This window comes from Leopardus geoffroyi, chromosome C3 (assembly GCF_018350155.1).
Source record: "Leopardus geoffroyi isolate Oge1 chromosome C3, O.geoffroyi_Oge1_pat1.0, whole genome shotgun sequence".
Taxonomy (NCBI): domain Eukaryota; kingdom Metazoa; phylum Chordata; class Mammalia; order Carnivora; family Felidae; genus Leopardus; species Leopardus geoffroyi.
Genome location: NC_059338.1, coordinates 146,543,408 through 146,551,466, shown reverse-complemented (window position 1 = coordinate 146,551,466; position 8,059 = coordinate 146,543,408). Strand labels below are relative to the sequence as shown.

At 40.8% G+C, this 8,059-nt stretch overlaps 1 non-coding gene across 1 annotated transcript; it reads right to left on the bottom strand.

The window, feature by feature from the left end:
• Positions 1-5,787: 5,787 nt before the first annotated feature.
• Positions 5,788-5,868, bottom strand: LOC123587095. The gene has a single exon (XR_006707151.1). It is a non-coding gene; the product is annotated as a small nucleolar RNA SNORD115 (small nucleolar RNA).
• Positions 5,869-8,059: the final 2,191 nt, after the last annotated feature.

Below are 8,059 nucleotides of genomic sequence, written 5' to 3'. Positions count from 1 at the left end.
CAGGACATCGGTGAAATTGCATAGGGAGGGGCTTCATGGCATTCAGTTCTGTAATGAGTCTCCGTGAGCCTCGTTAAAATATTTCTGACACTCTGCCTGAGGATCGTGTGCTAACCATACTTATCACCTAGAAAACACGCTACATGCTAATTATAATTACTCTCCTGCATGAAAAGTGTTAATGCTTGGTGATGGGAAAGGTGGAGCCCTTTCCCAGGCCACATTAATGGGAGGTGACAGTGATTACCTCTCTAACCGGCCATACTGCCTACTTCTCATTTGGAAGAAAGTAGAAATTCTTCACGGTGAATTTTCTTCTTTATACTCCTAAAGCTCTACAGCAGGCAAGTAACCTACAACTCACCGAACTGAAGGGGCGTGTTATGTTTTAAACATAAACCTGAACTAGAATATTAATATTCCATGTTGGGTCTTTGAAAAATTGAAAAATGACAGTACATAAAGTCAGAAAAGGACACTCGATGGGGCGACTCAGCCCCTACATCCTCACAGTAAAGATATCTGTGTGGGGGTTGGGGGCCAGAAAACATGATGGGCTCGTTATTATATCTCAAGAAAAATAACTTCCCAGTATTAACTCTGGATGCAGGAAGTAATATGTATCTATTATTAAGGCTTCTTTCTCAGTGTTTGCATTAATAATGGCATTAAAGTTGTTTCCCACTTAATTTTTTCCCACTAAGTTCTTTTTTGAAGACCGTGCTTTACTTGGCCAGAGTCCATACAGAGGTGTAATCCGCGTCTGGAACAGATCAAGACATCTTTCATTTGAGGAACAGGATCATTCTTCCTCATTCTTATAAAACTTCAGTATTTCAGCATCAGCATAAGGGCATATTTAGGAAAGGAGAGGTTAGTAGAAACTCCAGAAGACAATATTATGAATGCACATTCATATGTCCTAGCCCACTTAGCATGCAATTTCTTTAACAAAAACAATTAAAAATAATCCACTTGAAACAATAGTTTAATAAGTGAAGAATGGTGATTTAAAAAAAAAGTCTTCAAAATATCTTGTTAGTAATATTTAAGTGAAGATTTTATTTTATTTTTTATTTATATATATATATATATATATTTAACGTTTATTTATTTTTGAGACAGAAAGAGACAGAGCATGAACAGGGGAGGGGCAGAGACAGAGGTTCCAGGCTCCGAGCCGTCAGCCCAGAGCCCGACGCGGGGCTCGAACTCACAGACCGCGAGATCGTGACCTGAGTCGAAGTCGGACGCCTAACCGACTGAGCCACCCAGGCGCCCCTTAAGTGAAGATTTAAAAAAATTGGTGGGCTTTTCCTTTTTTCATTTCTTTGTTGATGGTTCCTGGATATTGATGTTTGGACTGACACTGCAGTAAAGTGTATGCTGCTTTATTGAAAGCTCAGATCTGAAAAAAATCACAAAATGGATAAAGTACTTACGAAGGCACAGCAATTTCTCTATTAACAATTAAGTCAACAGCTTAAAATAGCATAGACACTGTATTCACAAGGCCATAAACAATTCACAAAACAAATAGGTCTGCTGATATAAAGATAAGGCCAGAAATCCTTTAAAAAGCGTATATAATAAAAACGGAAGTTAAATGAAATGATATGAAGATCACTGGTAATATTGGGAAGAAACCCTAAGAACAAACTTTGCAGCTAACACTAAAGTAATATTATAAAATTTTTATCCTCCCATTTTATGGGATCAATCTGCTCCTGGTCTAATAGAATGGCTCTCAACTGTTTCTTGTTTTTGTTTTAGCTTTCTTTTTTTTTTTTTTTTTTTCAACTATGGACTATTTATGTGGGAACACCTATATCATAGTTCCCACCTTTTGAGGGAAAAGGAGTTAGAGATAATAATAAATAAAATAAATTATTATTTTATAATAATTTAATAATTATAATTAAATTAAAATAATTTAATAATTAAATAAATTTAATTAAATTTATTAATTTATTAAATTAAGTAAATTAAATTAAATTTAATAATTAAAATAAATAAAATAATAAATAAAAGAATTTTTTCAGGAATTACTTATGTATATGCTTTGGCAGTCGGGAGAAGTCACTTGAACTACAGATTCTATGTATTTAAGGATAATTATTGGAAGCAACGTTGACTTCCATCACAATGTTTTATTGGTGAATTTTAAAAGAAAAGTCATCTAGATTGACTAAATTAAAATGACTGAATATACCCTTAAAAAATAAAACCCTGATCAACATCAGACAATTTTGACAATCCCTTGGGTATTCTTTACAAATCTGCTGGGAATCTACTCTCTTTATATGCTCTGACAAACCAAATGATCATCTACAGTTTGCTAAATATCTTTATATGTTTCCACCCAAACTAGTACTTTGATTTATGAATAATTACATTTAAGATGTACCTTAGATACGGTCAACGAGTTTGTACAGTATAACATTAACATGCAGAAGGAGAAAAAAGAGCAGATAATATTTTGGTTCTGTTGCTTTAGTTTGGGTCCTCTAAGAAGCAGACCCCAAATGGCATCAGCGGTGCAAGAGAGTTTCTTTTTTTAATATTTATGTATTTTTGAGAGAAAGAGAGTGAGTGGGAGGAAGGGCAGAGAGAGAGGGAGACAGAGAATCCCAAGCAGGCTCCATACTGTCAGCACAGAGCCCTTCACGGGGCCCAAACTCATGAACCCTGAGATCACGACCTGAACCAAAATCAAGAGTCAGATGCTTAACCAACTGAGCCACCCAGGTTCCCCATTACGAGAGAATTTTTAAGGGAGGAACAGGGGAAAGTGACGAAAGCCTTCAGACCGCATTGCAGGGAGGAGGTAGGGAGGAAAACCCTGGGCCCAAAGAGACTTGAACTACGACAGAGTTCTGAGAAAGATTGGGCCATGTCAATACGAATCCTCAAGCTGGTGGCCGCTGGACATCTTCCCACACCTCAACGTAGTGGGACGGCCTTGCTCCTGCACCACACCCAGTCACAGCTGGAGCGTCTAGCAGAAGCGTGGCTTCGGAGCTCACTGGTGAATCCAGCAGCTGGGGCCATCAGGCAACTGTGTCCCCTGTAGCAGGAGTCCTGAGTGTTGCATTTTCATGCCCGTCCAAGTTTAAACTTTGCCCCACACAGATTGACTTCTCCGTGTAAGTTTGGAACTAACTTCTCCATGGTGCTACGGGCCTCTTTTCTTAAAGGGAAATGTAGAAGCCAGAGCAAAGTAGGAGGAACTACACCCCCCATGGCTACCATTGGTCTGGGAGCTACAACTGGTTCTCATCCTTACCATCCTGCAGGAACCATCCTGAGTTTTTCTCACCCTCCACCATCACCTGGACAGGTCCTGGTGGCTTCCCTGGTGATGTCACCAAAACCTTCCTTCTTCAAGGTTCTGAGCCCTTGGCATCATCCCCTTTTCAGCCAAAGTTGTTGTCTGGGCCCGTTCATAGTTACCACGGAGAAATCCAGTGGCATGCAAGTTCATGGCCCTACTCCCATGTGGAAAAGCAGCCTTCCTCCTCCTGCAGATCAGGGTTGGTAACTCCTGCCACAATGATGACTCCTTTTTTTTTTTTTTTGGCCTACTGGACCCTGAGCACCAGGAGTCCAAAGCTCCTTGGCATCAGTCATCCTTGCAGTTCAATAGAGCTGGGTTGTGCCCCCTTGTAAGGATATGAGCCTCTGGGGACTAGAACCTCCAGCACAGTTATTGAAATGGGAAGCACGACAACCCCCAGTGGGTCGTGGGGAGAGATGGTGAGTACACCTACGTATTCTTCCTATTGGGAAACAAATATATAGAAGCTTCTGATTTAATGCATGTATCACGCCGTGAGGAATGTCGCCTCATCCTTTCAAAGTGTTGCCTTGGAGCTGGCATTTAGCTGACTTTTAGAAGATTGTTCCAGTACTCTGAAGCTCGCTGCTTCCAAGCAGTGCAGTATATGATATGACTAGTGGTCCTATGACCGCAGGCGCCCTCAGTGAAAGCTGTGTCGTGTGGGCTTCTGTGCCTGTGAATCAGGACTCACGTCAGCAACACCAGACAGGGGTGTTGACTGAAGATTAGCACCAGGAACCCAAACCCATACCCGAAATAGGTCTCTGTTTGAGGATAAAGTCCTTCCCTTCCAAAGTAGGATAGATGGTTTGTTCAGGTGGCCGTGATTTCATATTTGTTCAACTATTTCATATCAGGGACTTAGCTTTGGTCTCTGTTGCTCACAAGTGGACATTGAGAGGTGGCAGTAGCTAGCTCAGCGTTGGTGAGTGGGAGCCCATGCCTTTGGGTCCATAACCAGCCTCCATCTTTACCCACACATAAGCCACCCTATTTATGTGTTTATGGTGCTACTTATGCCGATTCCAAGGTACCCAAGACAAAGTCTGGCTGCAGCCAAGTAACTGTGTCATTTTGTCTACTTGGTTGTTCAGTGACTCTTCTCTGGTGGCTGTTTTCTGCAGGGCATTAAGTTAAAATCTTTACTCTTTGTGCTCCCTCTTGTATGTCTGTCTGTGTGTCTCTATCCTCAGACCTGCCATTCCCTTTCCTTTCCCTTACAGGCCAGGCCACTGGCCACCTCCTAGTTGCCTGGATATGATTTTACCTTGGACTCCTTTTCCTTCCACTCAAGGTGAATGACGAGGAGCACTCCTTGCCGGTTCCTATTTTTTCCCTCTCCGCTCTCTTCTGAGGCTCCTGTCTGTGGTAGTGGTGAAGTCTCCATCCGTTCAAGCTCGTCCCCACATGCATAAGGGGCCTGTCCAGAAGCCAAGCTTGGCCATTTCTTCTTCTGCATTAGTCATGGGGGAACCTGCACTCGTCTATGGCCATCGGTGTGAGCTGGGGGGAGGGCACTCATAAATCCATGGTGGGTATCCATGGGCTACCTGCCCAAGAAGCCTCCTCATGTTCTCTTATTCTGCTCAAGCTCAATCCCAGATGTACCTCCCTGGGCCTTTTATTTCTTCTTCCATCTGACAGGGCACCAAAGGTGTCCTCCCTTTGCTTGACATTGGACATCACCTTTACCAGGCTTCCAAAGGCCACTCCAATGGTGATTTTGTCCATTCCCTTGGTCCTTGCCAGGGTATTAACCCTCATGTCCCAAGAAAATGTCTCCATATGAATAAATTCTTGCGTATCTAGTTCCAGCTTCCTTTATCAAAATTCTCAAAAATTCAATCCTAGATGTATCCCCTGGCTCCTGCTGTTTCGCTGTTTTTTTTTTCCCCAACTGGTCTCAACCTGTATAGAGATCGAGGTGAATGTTTTTCAAGGGCCACTTAAGGAAAAATTTCCTCTATTTACAATCTAATCAATTTTAGGTATAAAAGAAAGGTTCCTATCTCCAAAGGATCCCTTAAGAGTGACACTCAGAGAGAAATAAATTATATACATATATTTGTATTAGGTTCCCTAAATGAGTAAAACCTGTTGCCTTTGGGCAGGACTCATCACTAATCCATTGTTCTATTTTGCACATATCAATGATCAAGGAAATCTACTCACTTGAGATCATTAGCATTATGGTCTGTGTAACCTTGGGTAGAACGTCTCACTGAAAATCACAATGAGAGAAAAGAAACTACCCTTAAATGTGCCCTACTACTAGGAAATATGTATCATTTAACAAAGCATAAAGTATGAGAGTGCGTTGTTCATTGAGAACTTCATAGACGGGTTAGGGCCATGTGAGACCCCTGCAAGGGACTGATGGTCTCGAGCCTCACATACCATTATTCTAAGAGGGAAATAAGGCCTGTCCCGGGATTGTCACTGAGATTGGGCCCCAGTGTAATTCTCCTGAGCGTGACTGTTAGGTCATTAGCTCTCTTCAAGACAATATAAGTTCTCATCATTTACCTAACCGAGGTACTCCCCACACACCCACACATTTGGACCTGAATATGCTTTTACCAGGGAAGGATTGGGAAAATTCTGATAACAAGATGGACATGATTTTCCATGTATTCCATACTGGGCATCTTGCTGATGTAGGTTGTATACAATTATGTTGAGACAGTGAGGAAGCCTGTCAAATTCTCATCTTATTTACTATTTTTTTGTCCACCCCCAGTCCAATTAACGTGTCCTGTTAATTTGTGTCTGCCAGAAAGCATGCACAAAAACAGGATTATCTATGCAGGAAATTTATTGAAAGAAGGAGCAGGAAAAAAGTGGGATTGCTTTCAGCCCACACTTCAGGTCTGACACCTGTGGAAGGAGAGAGGGAAGGAAGGGGATTGGCTAGGAAGCATCTTGGACTGTAGTGTGGTTCCCAGAAATTTTTGGCCAGGCTGCTGGAGAGCTCACGAGACCCCAAGTTGCCCCTTGGAGGAGATTCTAAGGAACAAAGGGACAGATCTGAGGGGGGCAGCAGCAAGGCCATCAGGCAACGACGCAGCTTTCTGCAGGACATGTGGGTGGCACATTTTCACGGCTGCCACATCAACTATCAGAATAAGAAGTTACGAGAACCATTATTCTGTAGCAGAAAAAAACTGTATTTGAATCCTGGCTCTTTAACCTCGGACACATTCTTGAACTTCTCGAAGTCTCAATTTCTTTCATCTGTAAATATGGAGATCATAGGAACTATTGCACAGTGTCATGGAGAGTATAAAATGGAAGCCCTTAACATGGAATCTGGTTTGTACGTGTAGGTTCCTCTAAGTATATGGCTGCGAGAGACGTTTGCATTATCTGGCCAGATGGCTATTTTCTTCTGCTGCTATAGAATGTGCAAACTTCAGTCAGCATTCAAAAAATAATGGAAGGCCTCTTCTTATAATATGTATGAAGAATATACATGGACTCACTTAACATTAGTTCAAATAGTGTGTAAAGTATTACTGATATCATAGGAATGAACACAATGTTTGCTGATTAAACATCAGTTTAGTATCTGTAACTTAATAGTAAACAAATTTTTCAACTGTAATAACTTTTATGACAAATAAGAAAAGGGGTATACTATATTTTCTGGCATTTCTTAGCAAGACCTCTTTTAAAAATTACAACCCAGGGTGGGAGGGTGGGGAAGGGGGCAGTGATGGGTATTGAGGAGGGCACCTTTTGGGATGAGCACTGGGTGTTGTATGGAAACCAATTTGACAATAAATCTCATATTTAAAAAAAAAGAAAATATAGTTAAAAAAATAAAACAGAACTTGTAAGCTCAAAAAAAGATTACAACCCACTTCTTCTAACTCTCAAAATAATGTGCAATTGAAACAATGGCTCTGTCATAGATGAGTCATTAATTCTGGTTTATTGGTTTATCAGCTATTACAGAGTTTCATACTTCTTGCTATGAATTTAATATTAGATGACAGAGATACTTGTTTTTACCTTTGGCCTAATGTTTTGGATCACTGTGAACAAAAATTCTAATGTTTACTTGAAAATGTTTCATTTAATGTAGGTTAACCATTTTAAGACTATTCAGATTTGAAAATCTTACATTACAGCAATTCGAGGATGGAAATCAATCCCTGCATACTGAGAAAAATTAAAAAACTAAGGAGGTAAGCATGATGTATAAAATATCACTTTAATAATAATCATATAATGGAAAATGTGATGCGAATTCACTCAAAACAATGACTGATTGTGTCCATTGGTGCCTAGTGACTAGGAATTATTAGAGAGAAAGTGGATTTGATGCCAAATCTGTCCTTGTTCGTCTGGTCTTTGGCGCTCCTCGAATGGTGTAGTGGTTGGCAATAAAGGGTTGAACTTCCTGCTTCTCCCTTTCACCTGTTCCCTTTCGTGTCACCTGCACATTCACCCATGTGTCCACGGCAGAATCAACCCAGGATGAAGACACTGATTCTCCGTGTCATTTTACAATTACTGCGTAAGACGTGTATGTAGAGTGATCAGGTTTTTCACAATATTTGTGGGGTCCTTGAATCAGATTCGGCTAATCCTGTAATTGTTACTAAACATCTCATATCCCTTCTCTGTTCTAAAATTCATCTATTTTACTACTTTTGTTATTCTGCTTAGGTCCCCAATTAGAGAATGCTGTGTTGCATTTCTCACCAAATCTAA